The sequence below is a fragment of the Aotus nancymaae genome, unplaced genomic scaffold (genome assembly GCF_030222135.1).
Source record: "Aotus nancymaae isolate 86718 unplaced genomic scaffold, 86718_ANA_hifiasm-v0.15.2.pri h1tg000029l, whole genome shotgun sequence".
NCBI classification, from domain to species: domain Eukaryota; kingdom Metazoa; phylum Chordata; class Mammalia; order Primates; family Aotidae; genus Aotus; species Aotus nancymaae.
The window spans coordinates 31,010,853-31,026,613 of NW_026988442.1; the positions used below are offsets into that span (position 1 = coordinate 31,010,853).

Consider the following 15,761-nt stretch of genomic DNA (forward strand, 5'->3'; position numbering starts at 1 on the left):
ATGTCTGCTCTAAAGAGGACCTTTTCCAACCCTCTTGTTCTATAGCAGAAAACCCTGATTGTCACTTGCAATCACTTCACTTCAAGTTATATTTTGGTTTGTCCTCATCACTAGAAATGAAAGCCTCATAAAGACAGGGACTTTATTACTCCTATTCATCTGTGTATCCCCAGCACAGTGCTAGGCACATAGTAGATGCTCAATAAATATGTTTTGACTGAAAAAATGAATAACAGAATGTGGTGTCTGACTCACAAGCCCCTGAATTTACCACAAGGCTGTGCTTCTTCTCACACCCTTCTTTGTGTGGTGGTGGGTTTGGTCATGATTTAGAGCAGCACTGTCCAATATGGTAGCCACTAGCCACATGTGGCAATTTACATTTAACTTTAAAGTAAAGTTGGATGGGCGCGGTGGCTCATGCCTTAATCCCAGCAGTTTGTAGGGCGGAGGCAGGTGGATCCTGAGGTTAAGAGATTGAGACCATCCCAGCCAACGCAGTGAAATCCCATCTCTACTAAAAATACAAAAATTAGCTGGGTGTGGTCGTGGGCGCTTGTAGTTCCAGCTACTCAGGAGGCTGAGGCAGAGAGAATTGCTTGAACCTGGGAGCAGGAGTTTGCAGTAAGCCAAGATTGCACAACTGCACTCCAGCCTGGTGACAGGGCAAGACTCTGTCAAAAAAAAAAAAAAAAAAAAATTTAAAATTTAAAATGGAGCTCTCCAGGCATGCTACTATATTTCCAGTGCTCAGTACCCACATGTGGCAAATGGTTAGTGGAGAGTTTCCATATAGAACATTCCATTTATCACAGAAAGTTCCATTGATGAAGTTGACTGAGATCAGTGAGTCTCAACTGGAGAAGATTTTGCCTCCCAAGGGGCATTTGGCAATGTCTGGGAACCTTTCTGGTTATCACAGCTTGGAAGAGGCACTTGACATCTAGTGGGTAGAGGCCAGGGATGCTGCTAAACACTCTGCGATGCACAGTAGGGAAGTATTTGACCCAAAATGTCAGCCAAGGTTGAGAACATGGTTTGCAGGAAGGCACTTGGGTAAGGGTTTTCTCTGTATGACCAGAATGCTAAATTCCTTAGGCTTTGGATGGGTTCGTTTGCAATTAAATGCCTGATAAGGACTCTTTAGTGTATGTGGCTGGGTGTCTAATTTCCTGGCTTAAATTCCTGGAATTCCTCATACTATTTCAAATAGGATATTAAAATCCAGAAATTATCACCCAACTGTGTCTTCAAGTGTCCATCCACACTTCTGCATGAGACTTATTTAATATGGTTCACAACCCTCCGACCAAAAGACATCTCTAACGCTAGTTTGTTCTAGATCAAGGGTCTGTAAGCTCCCGTCCTGGCCAAGTCTGCTCATGAACAGAACGGCTTTTATAGTCAATAAAAATCCAATATTTTGGCCAGGCGCAGTGGCTAATGCCTGTAATCCCAGCATTTTCAGAGGCTGAGGCAGGCAGATCACGAGGGCAGGAGTTCGAGACCAGCCTGGCCAATATGGTGAAACCTCATCTCTACTAAAATTACAAAAATCAGCCAGGCATGGTGACACGTGCCTGTAATCCCAGCTACTTGGGAGGCTGAGGCAGAAGAATCGCTTAAACCCAGGAGGCGGAGGTTGTAGTGAGCCGAGATCATGCCACTGCACTCCAGCCTGGGCAACAGAGCCAGACTCCATCTTAAAAAAAAAAAAAAATCAAATTTTTTAATTGGATGAGAAATCCCAGAGCTTTGGAAGGCCAAGGTGGGCAGATCACGTGAGGGCAGGGGGTTGGAGACCAGCTTGGCCAACATGGTGAAACCCATTTCTACTAAAAATAACAAAATTAGCTGGACATGGTAGTGCACGCCTGTAATCCCAGCTACTCAGAAGGCTGAGGCAGGAGAACTGTTTTAACCTGGGAGGCAGAGATCACGCCACTGCACTCCACCCTGAATGACAGAGCAAGACTCTGTCTCAAAAAAAAAAGAAAAAGAAAAGAATCAAAAGAATAATATTTTGTGACACATGAAAATTATATAAAATTCAAAGTTCAGTGTCCACAAAGAAAACTGCTTCGGGACAATCACCACCATAATTTATACGCAAGTGTTGCTCAGGGCTGCTTTTGTGCCGTAACACAGAGTTGTGTGGTCTCACCACAGAAGCCCTAGGATCCGCAAAGCAGAAAATATTCACCATCTGCCCTTTTACAGAAAGACTTTGCTAATTCCTGCTCTAGATACTAAAGACCTTAGTGGATTTTTTTGTTTCCTTCCCTCCCCCTACCCATTTGTTCTTTTATTTTCTTAAGATCAAAATTATCCCGATAATTTGCAGGTGTAGACACAGAGCAAATGACCAAATGGACGTTCTTCGGGAAGCTGAGTGCAGAGGGGATTAGCGGCCATGCAGGGGCGTTCATGTGAAAGATTCCTCTTAGATGAATTTAGGGAACAAAGACCCCGTGGTCAATGATTGCTGTGGGTATGAAAGTGAAAGACTGGTGAGTTCTTTTGTCAGTTTTGCAGCACACATCATACAGTTACTGAATACTCCCCTCCACGGTAGTATTCTTTTAACGCCTCATTCCATGACCTCACAAAAATAATTGCTGGGAAGCAAATTTACCTCGCCCTCTGCCTTTATTTGCTGACCAAGGGGCTCAGCCGAGATAGCCGTATTGTTGATGGAAATGCAGAAGGGGGTGGAGAGAAGGAGAAAGAATACAATTTGGCCAGGGAAGATGGATGTATTGAAAGGATTCAAGGGTTTGTCCTTGCTTTATAATTGGAGTCAGGATTTTCCTTCAAGTTACCCTGCGCAGACTGGAAGGAAACTTCTCTGGGCTCCTCTGCCCGCACTGCCTGTTAAACTCTTTCTCAACAAGTTGAAATCTGGCTTTTAAATCCTTGTCATTTTTACGATTATAGCGATTATATATTATAGTGATTATATATATTTAATGATTATAATGAACATTATAACTTGTCCAGTGAATGGGCTTTTTCAAAAAAATTTTTTTTTGTTTTTGGTAGTGAGCAGATCCAGCTATGTTGACCAGGCTGGTCTTGAACTCCTGGCCTCCAGCAATCCTCTTGCCTTAGTCTCGCTTTTTCAAATTCTAAGAATGTCTTTAGCCAGAAAGAAAGCCAAAACTGATTAAAAATGACCTTTATGCATTGGGAGCAGCTGAGATTTTTTTTTTCCTCTAAGTCCACAGGAGTTTTCACTGATGGCTTTCAATTCACCTTGGAATTTTCAGAAACAGAAGCTAGCATCTTGGAAGCAAATCTCCAACAGCCTTCTAATGTCCCACACCCTCATTTTAGAAAACAGACCGCTCTTTGATTACTGTGGGGATTACCTGGAGTCATTTGGGATTCCCTTGGCAGGCAGCAACGTGGAGAGATTTTCTAGCCCTTTAATTTATAAAACGAAAACCTGTGTTGGCTGCTACTGGTAGAAAAATAAAAAATTAATACATTCTAAGTAAAAGTTAGCAAGGATAACGGCCAGGCCAGACACAGTTTATTGTAAACCGCCCCCGCCATTCGCAATATTGGAAGTGGTTTCCTTCCCCAATACTTGGCTTCCAATTGGTCAAACCATCTGATAACTGCCTATCTTCTCTAATGCCGTGGAGATGTGTTTGATGACCCTTTGCATTTCAATCCTAAGGCTCACCTTAGGTAAGCACCTTGAGGAGAAAAAAAAATTCATGCATCTCAGCTTTTGCATTCATGGAATTTTCTTTTCACAATGTAAGGAAAGTGAAGCTGGTGCGCGTTAGGGGGAGGGGTGCAGGGGTGGTTGAAAACCTTTGAAAGGGAGGGACGCACTGCTCAGTTTGTGTGTCGTGCACACACACAAAGGTAAAACACTTGATCTGGGTTAAATGCTTGAGAAACAGTCGAAAGAAAAATATTTTATGATGCGTAAAAATGACAGGAAATTCCCATTTCAGTGTCCATTAAGAAAGTTTTATTGGAAGGTGGCTTCCGGTCTTAGAAGCCAAAATAGTCAAGCAAAGCAAAGCAATCCTGAGAGAGGGAAACATGAATTAGCTGCTCTACGCTTCATTTTTATTTATCCGAGGTCACAGGAAAATAGAAAATGTGTATAAGGAAAGATTTCCGGGATTTGTGGTCCTCATAACTTGTAATATCTGACTTCCTGCACTCACAGCACTTTTTATAATTCTCTACCCAGTGATCTTCTGTGAAATAGGGAAGAAGCGGGGCACTCTCACATGGGGGTAAAAGGCTGATAGATAGGCACATGTTTACTACAGCCTGGCACACAGTACACGCTCAGAAAATCTTAGCTGTTGTTCTTATTGGGGTGGTTATTGCTCACAGCAGTTGCTCTTGTATTTTTCTATCTTCTATTGTTGGGGGACTATTAGACTGCTGCAAAAGTAATTGCAAAATTTTTTTTTTTTTTTTTTGAGATAAGAGTTTTGCTCTTGTTACCCAGGCTGGAGTGCAATGGCACGATCTCCGCTGACCGCAACCTCCACCTCCTGGGTTAAAGCAATTCTCCTGCCTCAGCCTCCCGAGTAGTGGGACTACAGGCACGCGCCACCATGCCCAGCTAATTTTTGTATTTTTAGTAGAGACAGGGTTTCACCATGTTGACCAGGATGGTCTTGATCTCTTGACCTCGTGATCCACCTGCCTCGGCCTCCCAAAGTGCTGGGATTATAGGCGTGAGCCACCGCGCCCGGCCAATTTTTGCTTTTTATTAAAAAAAAATTTTTTTTAAGATGGGGTTTCACCATGTTGGCCAGGTTAGTCTCAAACTCCTGACCTCAGGTGATCTGCCCACCTCGGCCTCCCAAAGTGCTGGGATTACAGGCGTGAGTCACCACATTCAGCCTATTAAAAAAAAATTTTTTTTTGATTTTGAGACAGAGTCTTGCTCTGTTGTCCAGACTGAAGTGCAGTGGTGTGATCTCGGCTCACTGCAACTTCCACCTCTCAGGTTCAAGAGATCCTCCTGCCTCAGCTTCCCCAGCAGCTAGGACTACAGGCACCTGCCACCAAGCCCAGCTAATTTTTGTATTTTTAGTAGACACAGGGTTTCACCATGTTGGCCAGGCTGGTCTTGAACTCCTGACCTTGTGATCCTCCCCCCTCAGACTCCCAAAGTGCTGGGATTACAGGTGTGAGCCACCACGCCTGGCCACTTTTGGCCTTACTTTTGAATGGCAAGTTATAGTCGGTTGGTGTAAAGATAATTGCAGAAGTTACTTTTGCACCAATTGACTATAACTTGATATAACTTCATTTGGGGGCAGTTGGGCCGCATTCGCCAAACTTTAAACATATACTTTCACCCAGCAACTCAGTTTACAGGAATTCATCCTGTGGATAAACTCCTGCTTCATATGTCAATCAGAATTCATATTTTTGTTTTGAATTCCAAGCCACGTGCATGTTTTATTGTTTTAGGTCTTTGTTATCAGGATGTACATAGTTGGGATTATGTCACTTGGTGAGCTGACTCCATTATCATTTTGAAATGTCCCATTTTATCTCTGGAAATATTTCTCAAATTGAAATCTCCTTTGTCTGAAATTAATGCAGACATTCCACTTTATTAGACTTTGTGTTTGCATGGAATATCTTTTTCAATTCTTTACTTCTAATCTATCTGGGTCTTTATATTTAAAGTGGGGTTTCAGGCTGGGCACAATGGCTTATGCCTGTAATTCCAGCACTTTGAGAGGCCAAGGCGGGCAGATCATCTGAGTTCAGGAGTTACAGAGATGCCTGGCCAACATAGTGAAACCTCGTCTCTACTAAAAATACAAAAATTAGCTGGGTGTGCTGGCACACGCCTGTAATCCCAGCTACTCAAGAGGCTGGGGCAGGAGCATTGCTTAAACCCGGGAGGCAGAGGGTGCAGTGAACTGAGTTTGTGCCACTGCACTCTAGCCCAAGCAACAGAGTGAGACTCCGTCTCAAAAAAATAATAAATAAGATATAAAGTAGGGTTTCTTAGAGACAGCATAAGGTTGGGACTTGCTCTTTTACAAAGTCAACAATCTAGGCCAGGTAGATTACAGGCTCACGCCTGTAATCCCAGCAGTTTGGGAGGCCGAGGCGGGTGGATTACCTGAGGCCAGGAGTCCGAGACCAGCCTGGCCAACATGATGAAACCCCATCTCTACTAAAAATAAAAAAAATTATCTGGGTGTGGTGGCGCGCACCTATGATCCCAGCTACTTGGGAGGCTGAAGCAGAAGAATCACTTAAACCCAGGAGGCAGAGGTTGCAGTGAACCGAGATCTCGCCATTATACTCCAGCCTGGGCAACAAGAGTGAAACTCTGTCTTGAAACAAAACAAAACAACAACAACAAAAACCCAACCGTCTCTGACTGGAACTGGACTATTTAGATCATTTACCCTTACGGGAATTTCTATATGGTTGGACTTCAATCTACCACCTTGCTCTTTGTATTTCACTGTCCTATCTGTAGCTTATTCTTTTGCCTCCTTTTTTCCTGGCTCCCTTCGGATTGAGTTATTTTTTAGGATTCCATTTTATTTCCATGACTGGTTTACTACCTAGATCTTTTTTTTTTTTCGGTAGCTCTAGGGTTTAAAATATTCATCTTCAACTTATGACAATGTACCATCAAATGATAACCCTTCACATATAATGTAAAAATCCTGTAGCAATATACTTCTATCCCCCCATGTCTTTTGACTGTATTTGTCATAGATTTTATTACTACTTATGTGATAAACCCAGAAATATTTGTGTGTTTTTTTGCTTTAGAGTCCATTCTCTCTTTTTTTTTTGAGACAGAGTCTCACTCTGTCACTCAGGTTGGAGTGCAGTGGTGCGATCTCGGTTCACTGCAACCTCCACCTCATGGATTCATGGAATTCTCCTGCCTCGGCCTCCTGAGTAGCTGGGATTACAGGTGCCCACCCCCTCCCCGCCAGCTAATTTTTGTATTTTTAGTAGAGATGGGGTTTCACCATGTTGGTCAGGCTGGTCTCAAACTCCTGACCTGGTTATCCACCTGCCTCAGCCTCCCAAAGTGCTGGGATACAGGCGTGAGCCACCACACCTGGCAAATTCTCTTCTATTTAATTTTAGAACAGTTTTAGGTTTACAGAAAAATTGAAAAGATTGTACTGAGTTACCATATAACCTACACACAGTTTCTCCTGTTACTCATATCTTACATTAGCATGGTATATTTATTTTAATCAATAAACTATCAGCCATACATTCTTTTTTTTTTTTTTTTTTTGAGACAGAGTTTCACTCTGTCACCCAGGCTGGAGTGCAGTGGCACGATCTTGGCTCATGCAACCTCCGCCTCTCAGGTTTAAGCAATTCTTGTGCCTCAGCCTCCTCAGTAGTTGGTACTATAGGTACCCACCAACACACCCGACTAATTTTGTGTGTTTTTAGTAGAGACAGGGTTTCACTATGTTGGCCAGGCTGGTCTCAAACTCCTAACCTCAAGTGACTCACCCGCCTTGGCCTTGTAAGGTGCTGGGATTAGAGGCATGAGCCACCGCACCCGACCAATTTTTGTATTTTTAGTAGAAACGACTTTTGTTTTGTTTTGTTTTTTTGAGATGGAGTCTCGCTCTGTTGCCCAGGCTCGAGTGCAGTGGCACGATCTTGGCTCACTGCAACTTCTGCCTCCCAGGTTCAAGCAATTCTTCTGCCTCAGCCTCCTGAGTAGCTGGGATTACAGGTGCCCACCTGGTTTCGTCATGTGGGCCAGGCTGGTCTCAAACGCCTGACCTCTGGTAATCTGCCAGTCTCGGCCTCCCAAAGTGCTGGGATTACAGGTGTGAGCCACTGTGCCCAGCCAGTCATACATTATTGTGAATTCAAGTGCATACTGTATTCAGGTTTCCTTGGCTTTCACTTAGTGTCTTTTTTCTGCCTTAGGATCTTATCTAAAACACCACATCACATTTAGTTCTTTTTTTTTTTTTAGAGATGGGGCTTCTCCATGTTGGCCAGGCTGGTCTCGAACTCCTGACCTCAGGTGATCTGCCAGCCTTGGCCTCTCAAAGAGCTGGGATTACAGGCATGAGCCACCACACCCAGCCACATTTTGTTCTGATGTCTCTTTAGGTTACACTTAGCTGTCAGTTTCTCAGACTACCCTTATTTTGACAAACTTGACAGTTTTGAGGAGTACTGGGCAAGTATGTTGTAGAATGTCCCTCAATTGGGATTTATTTGTTGTTAAATGTTTGTGGAAGGAAAACCACAGAGGTTTTTCTCATCACATCAGTTCAAAGGTATCAACATGACTTATCATTGTTGATGTTAACTTGGATCTCCTGGTTGAGCTAGTATTTGTTTAAAGAAAATCTTGGCTGGGTGCGGTGGCTCATGCTTGTAATCCCAGCACTTCAGAGGCTGAGGTGGGTGGATCATGAGGTCAGGACTTTGAGACCAGCCTGGCCAACATGGTGAAATCCAGTCTCAACTAAAAATACAAAAAATTAGCTGGGCGTGGTGGCGCACACCTGTAATTCCAGCTACTCGGGAGGCTGAGGCAGGAAGATCGCTTGAACCCAGCAGGCGGAGGTTGCAGTGAGCTGAGATTTCGCCATTGCACTCCAGCCTGAGTGACAGAGCAAGACTCCTTCTCAAGAACAACAACAACAACAAATCTTTAGCTATGTGTTTACCAGCTCGTGTCGACTTTCAGAACCGAAATGGCTAAGTAGTTTGCCCAGATCCCCAAGAACCATATACTTTGGATAATGACAAAATTTAGAATTATTCCGGCACAAGTACCTCTCCAATTCACCCTCCCTCTCCTCACCAGTTCCCTAACACCTTGCTTCTCCAGCCAACTTGGTCAACAGAAAGTAGTTATTTATTCATTTGTTTAGGGCCTGTGATTTGCAATTACACATTCTCTATGTCTCTGCATCAGCTTTCTCTCCAACTCCCTGAGCTTCAGACAGTTCCTCTTATCTCCTCTGCCTTTCCGGAGTGCTGGGTGTTGGAAAAGGGCTTTGAGAGCCATATACATAGTACTATACAGAAGTTAGTCATGGTTATAAACGTAAGCTCTGTCGTCGCCGTCCATCTCTCGCTATCTCCCTTCCTCTTCCCTCCACACTCTTGCTAGAATATAGAATATAGAGATCCAGCGTAACCTCCTCCCAGTACATGTCTTCAAACTCAGAGCTCTGGTCAGTGGGTCCCAACTTTTTTGGCACCAGGGACTGGTTTTGTGGAAGACCATTTTTCCATGGATGGGGTGTTGGGGGAAATGGTTTTGGAATGAAACTCTTCCACCTCCGGTCATCGGGCATTAGATTCTCATAAGAAGAGTGCAACCTAGGTCCCTCCCATGCGCATTTCAGAGTAGGGTTCCCATTCCTATGAGAATCTAACACCCGTACAGGTCTGGCAGGAGGCAGAGCTCAGGCTTCCTGAGCTCTGCTGCCTGGTTCCTAACAGGCCATAGCTCAGTGCTGGTCCGCAGCCTGAGGGTTAGGGACCCCTGCTCTAATCCATACATCTAAGCCCCTTGTATGGTCTAAATATTTCCTCCAAAATTCAGGTGTGGAAACTTAATGGCCAGAGTGACAGTACTAGGAGGTGGGGCCTTTGGAGGTAATTAAGTCAGGAGATCAGAGCTCTTCTAGAGGGGATTGGGCCCTTTATAAAAGGACCTGCTGGGTGCAGTGGCTCACACCTGTAATCCCAGCACTTCAGAAGGTTTAGGAGGGAGGACTGCTTGAGCCTAGGAGTTTGAGACCAGACTCGGTTACACAGTGAGACTCTGTCTCTACAAAAAATTAAAAATGAGTTAGGTGTTGTGGTGCCTGCGTACAGTCCTAGCTACTCAGGAGACTGAGGTGAGAGGATCGCTTGAGCTCAGGAGGCTGAGGCTGCAGTGAACTGTGATTGCACCACTGCCCTCCAGCCTGGGCAACAGAGTGAGACTCTGTCTCAAAAATAAATAAAAAAAGAAATAAAACAAAAAATAAAACAGCTTAAGAGCCTGGGCGTGATTGCTCACTCCTGTAGTCTCAACACTTTGGGAGGCTGAGGTGGGAGGATCACTTGAGGCCAGGAGTTCAAGACCAGCTTGGGCAACATAGTGAGACCCTGTCTCTACAAAAAATCTAAAAAATAAATTAAAAAAGAATTAATACACAAAAATCCCCAAAAGTAAAGGACTTAAGAGAGTGAGTTTGCTGCCTTCTGCCCACCATGTGAGGACACTAGTTGGCACCATCCATGAGACGAGTCCTCACCAGACATGGAGCTTGTCTGTGCTTTGATCTTGGACTTCCAGCCCCCAGAACGATGGGATATAATTTTCTATTATTTATAAATTACCCCGTCTATGGCATTTTGTTATAGCAGCAAAAATGGACTAAGACAGCCTTTTTCTTTTTTTTTTTTTTTTGAGACAGAGTCTTGCTGTGTCGCCCAGGCTGGAGTGCAGTGGCATAATCTTGGCTCACTGCAACCTCCGCTTCCCGGGTTCAAGTGATTCTCTTGCCTCAGCCTCCTGAGTAGCTGGGATTACAGATGCCCGTCACCATGACTGGCTAATTTTTGTATTTTTAGTAGAGACTGGATTTTACCAGGTTGGCCAGGCTGGTCTTGAACTCCTGACCTCAGATGATCCACCTGCCGCAGTCTCCCAAAGTGCGGGGATTACAGATGTGAGCCACTCACTCGGTGCTCAAGACACATTTTAAGTATGATTCAAGGTTGTTAAAATAACACAATCCCTCTGTCGCCCAGGCTGGAGTGCAGTGGTAAAATCATAACTCACTGCTGCCTCCAACTCCTGGGTTCAAGTGATTCTCCCACCTCTGTCTCTTGAGTAGCTAGGACTACAGGCACGCGCCACCATGCCTGGTTAATTTTCAAAATTTTTTGTAGAGATGGGGGCCTTACTATATTGCCCAAGCAGGTCTCCAACTCCTGGGCTTCAGTGATCTTTCCACCTTGGCCTCCCCAAGTGCTGGGATTATAGGCATGAGCCACTGTGCCCAGCCCCAATGTTTAATTTTTAAAAATGATTCATTCAGTGTGAATTTTAGACATAAGAAGAGTTGCAAAAACAGTACAGAGCTCTCCTGTATCCTCACCTTCCTTGCTCTATTGCTAACAGTCTGCAAGCTCGTAGAGTGCAATGATCAAGAACAGAACACGTCACACTGGAACACTGTTATTATTACTGCAGAACTCATTTCGGTTCCATTGCTGCGCTCCCCAACGTCCCTTTTGTGTTCCATGATCCCTCCCAGGGTCTCACATTGCATGTGGTTCATCTTTGTCTTTAGTCTCTTCCAGCCTGTGACAGTTTTCTTTTCTTTTTTTTTGAGACTGAGTCTCGCTCTGTCGCCCAGGCTGGAGTGCAGTGGTGTGATCTCGCCTCACTGCAACTTCTGGCTCCCGGGTTCAAGCAATTCTCCTGCCTTGGCCTCCTGAGTAGCTGGGATTACAGGTGCCCACCACCATGTCCGGCTAATTTTTGTATTTTTAGTAGAGATGGGGTTTTGCCATATCGGTCAGGCTAGTCTTGATCACTTGACGTTGTGATCCACCCACCTCGGTCTCCCAAAGTGCTGGGATTACAGGCGTGAGCCACCACATCCAGCCATGATGAAACTTTTAATAGCATATATTCACACAGTATTTGACTTTTTAAATAAGGAACACAATTTGTTTTGAAATAAACACTGCAAAATAAAATCAAACTCTGAAATTCTAAATTACTTCAAGTTAAATGAATAGAGAGCATGGTTGGAGAAACCTGAATCTTCTGGAAGAATTACCAGAATTTCAAGTACTCTGAGGAAGATGCTGGGGTGGCAGGTTTGAAGCCACCAGCTGGGGCTAACAAGGTGCCATGGGGGCTCTTAGGAGGTGGGTTTAGGAAACAGTTTTCACAGCTAAAGACAAAGAAAGCTGACCTCTAGTGTTCTGCTCCTCTGGTGGCTGCAAATTCTGGAACAGCGTCTTCTGACTGTTGCAGCCCAGTGCTTAGCACAATGACTAGCACGAATCACCGTGCAGTAAACAGGAATGAAAGCCTGACAGGATGCTCCAAAGCCTCCATTACTGAGAATTCAGCATCCGAGTTTACACATGGGCTCTGCTGGTACCAAAGTGCACCCAGGTTTTAAGTATTTTAAAAGAGCACCCAAAATATAATGGAAAGGCCAATACTTTCCTTTGCCAGGCCCTCCCTGCCAAGTCTAATAAACTGATAGATGTAAATTAGCATTGGGAGGATGGACATTGCGGGGAAGGACAGTAATCTCCCTTTGCCTTCAGGAAGCTGCAGTTAGGTAGATTGACTCTATGTGAGGGTGAGGATAACATAGATTTTTTTTTTTCTTTTTTTGAGATGGAGTCTTGTTCTGTCAGGCAGGCTGGAGTGCAGTGGCATGATCTTGGCTCAGTGCAGCATCCACCTCCTGGGTTTGCCTCCTGGGTTCAAGCAATTCTCCTGCCACAGCCTCCTGAGTAGCTGGGATTACAGGCAGTACCACCACACCCAGCTAATTGTTTTTTATTGTTGTTGTATTTTTAGTAGAGACAAGGTTTCCCCAGGTGGGTCTCGAACTCCTGACCTCAAGTGATCCACCTGCCTTGGCGTTCCAAAGTGATGGGATTACAGGTGTAAGCCACTGTGCCTGGCCCAAGGATAACATAGATCTAAAGACCCTTGATGTGGAGACATTTTCTTTAACTTTAGAGGTAACTGTATTCTCCATACTAGCAGAGGCAGAGGAATTTCAGGGAGTGCTCTGATTGGTGTATTGTGATTTCTTGTTCATCCCTGAACCAATGAGGATGAGGAAGGCAGTGTTGATGGTAGGGGTATGGAATACAGGTCTCTGATTGGCTGACTTGGGTTGGTAGATGGGTAGTGTACAGTAAGGCAACATGATTGATTGCTTCCTCATTCCCTAGTGGAGTCAGGAAAGAGTTCCCTAAAGGCAGTGGGATGGCTGATGGAAGGAAAATTTTGCTGGGAAAACATGAATAGTGTGCCACACAGCTCCAGGGACCACCATTCTCACAGAATCACACAGATATGTACATCCTTCTTCTTTGCTTAAAATTCCCAAACTGCTACCTCAGCTACCCAGTATTAATAGAGAAAAACAGACTTACCCTACCCACGGGAGGCACCTCTGTCTCCATCCCATTATCTCTGAATGATGTGGCTTCTGCTGAATTAGTCAGGATGTGGCTTCTCAGGAGCTAGTAGCCTGTGGCCAAAAGATACATTTATTTGCCCCTAAATTATACACTCCTATGATATTCACAATTATAGACTCCATACAGTATATGGCGGTTCAGTGTATCCAATATGGAGGCATAACCAGATAACTGGAATCTAATCATGCTACAAATATTAACTGGGGCCCCACCACGTGCCGGACCCTTGTGTGTTTTCATCTCTCTAGGCCTCAGTTTCCTCATCTGTGAAATGAAGATAATTCCGTTTGAGGACTCAGAGGCAGTACACATCAAGTGTTTAACACAAGTACCTGGCACCCAGCACACACTCAACAACAGTTGTGCTGGGCATGGTGGCTCATGCCAATCATCCTATGGAAGGCTGAGTGGATCACTTGAGCCCAGGGTCTCACTATGTTGCCCAGCCTAGCAGACTAGCTTGGGTAACATAGTGAGACCCTGTTTCTACAAAAAGTACAAAACATTAGCCAAGTGTGGTGTCTGCCTGTATACCAGCTACTTGGGAGGCTGAGGTAGGAGGACTGCTTGAGCCCAGGAGCTCGAGGCTGCAGTGAGCTATGATGGCACCACTGCACTCCAGCCTGGGCCACAGAGCAAGACTCTGTCTCAAAACAAAAACAAAAAACAAAAAAAACAACGATAGCTGTTAGTGTTCCACCACGCCTGCTGACCCTCAATTATGTAGCCACAGAGTTTTAAGTATGTTGCATTATACTTACTATGCCAAGAAAATAAGACACAGGGCCGGGCGCGGTGGCTGACGCCAGTAATCCCAGCACCTTGGGAGGCCAAGGTGGGTGGATGACGAGGTCAAGAGATCAAGACCAGCCTGGCCAACATGGTGAAACCACATCTCTACTAAAAAATGCAAAAATTAGTTGGGTGTGATGGCACGTGCCTGTAGCCCCAGCTGCTAGCTGAGGCAGGAGAATTGCTTGAACCTAGGAGGCGGAGGTTGCAGTGAGCCGAGATCATGCCACTGCACTCCAGCCTGGTGCCTGGCAACAGAGCGAGACTCTGTCTCAAAAAAAAAAAAAAAGAAAAGAAGACACAGTTCCTTTCCTTCTGGAACAAGCACCCCTTTTGGGAAGGCAAGTCACTCACTTGTATAGATAAGAGATAATCCCAGGAAGCGGGTGCCAGGCACTCCTAGGTGAGCTGCCCCAGCTCCTAGACACCTGCTTGGTTACAGCCAAGGCCAGTTGGGAAAGCAACCCTATGACCTGCCCTCAGCTATGGAGTCCTCACGGTTACATCATGGCTTTATTAAGCTTTTCTTCTGCTCTTCTTCTTCATGAGTTGACTGTCTTTCCCTCAATCCAATTCTTTACTTTTGTTTTTTTTTAATTGAAACAGTTTCCCTCTTGTGGTCCAGGCTGGAGTGCAGTGGCACGATCTCAGGTCACTGCAACTTCACCTCCCAGGTTCAAGCGATTCTCCTGCCTCAGCCTCCTGGGTAGCTGGGATTATAGTCACCCAGCACCACGCCCAGCTAATTTTTGTATTTTTAATAGAGATAGGGTTTCACCATGTTGACCAGGCTGATCTTGAACTTCTGACCTCAGGTAATCTGCCCGCCTCAGCCTCCCAAAGTGCTGGGATTACAGGCGTGAGCCACCGTGCCCCGCCGCTCAATCCAGTTCTTTGGATTCCCAGCAACCAGTTTGATTGTTTTCAAAATCTGTCAGAGATGAATACATGGTAATTGACTCATTCAAAAATATATGCTGACTTCTGGCTTCAGCAGTACATATGCCAAAAATTGGAACAATAGAGAGATTAGCATGGCCCCTGGGCAAGGAAGACTGGCAAATTCACAAAGCGTTTCATACGTGTATATATATTGAGCACCCACTATGTATTACACATGCCTATAAGCAAAGGGGAGGCAGGAGCGAGCAAGGCAGATACTGATGTTTTTTTTTTCTGAGATGGAGTCTTGCTCTGTTGCCCAGGCTGGAGTGCAGTGGCACAATCTCGGCTCAGTGCAACCTCTACCTCCCAGGTTCAGCCTCCTGAGTAGCTGAGATTATAGGCATGCGCCACCACATTCGGCTAATTTTTGTATTCTTAGTAAAGATGGGGTTATCGCTATATTGGTCAGGCTGGTCTTGAACTCCTGACCTCAGGTGATTCACCTGCCTTGGCCTCCCAAAGTGCTGGGATTACAGGCGTGAGCCACTGTGCCCGACTCCAGATATTGACATTTTGATGGGAAAGGACAATAAACAAATAGAAATAGACACACAATCTGTATCAGGAAGGGATAGAGTTCTAAAGAAAAAAAAACAAGGTAAGGGGGAGCATAGGGATTTAAAAATATGTCTGCAAATTCCTTGACACTCCTTACTTCAGAGGATGAAGCCTGGTTTCCTTATCCTTGAGCACAGGCTGGTCTGCGTACCCACATCTGGTGAATAGAATACAGCTGAGTGATGCGATGTGACTTCTAGGGTCCGTTTTTGCCCAGCTCTTTCTATCTCTTGGGGATGCTGGGCCTTGGAATC

At 44.9% G+C, this 15,761-nt stretch overlaps 1 non-coding gene across 1 annotated transcript; it reads left to right on the forward strand.

Moving 5' to 3' along the window:
- Positions 1-14,986: 14,986 nt before the first annotated feature.
- LOC135277087 (U6 spliceosomal RNA) lies at positions 14,987-15,090 on the forward strand. The gene has a single exon (XR_010344689.1). It is a non-coding gene; the product is annotated as a U6 spliceosomal RNA (small nuclear RNA).
- The last annotated feature ends 671 nt before the right edge of the window (positions 15,091-15,761 follow it).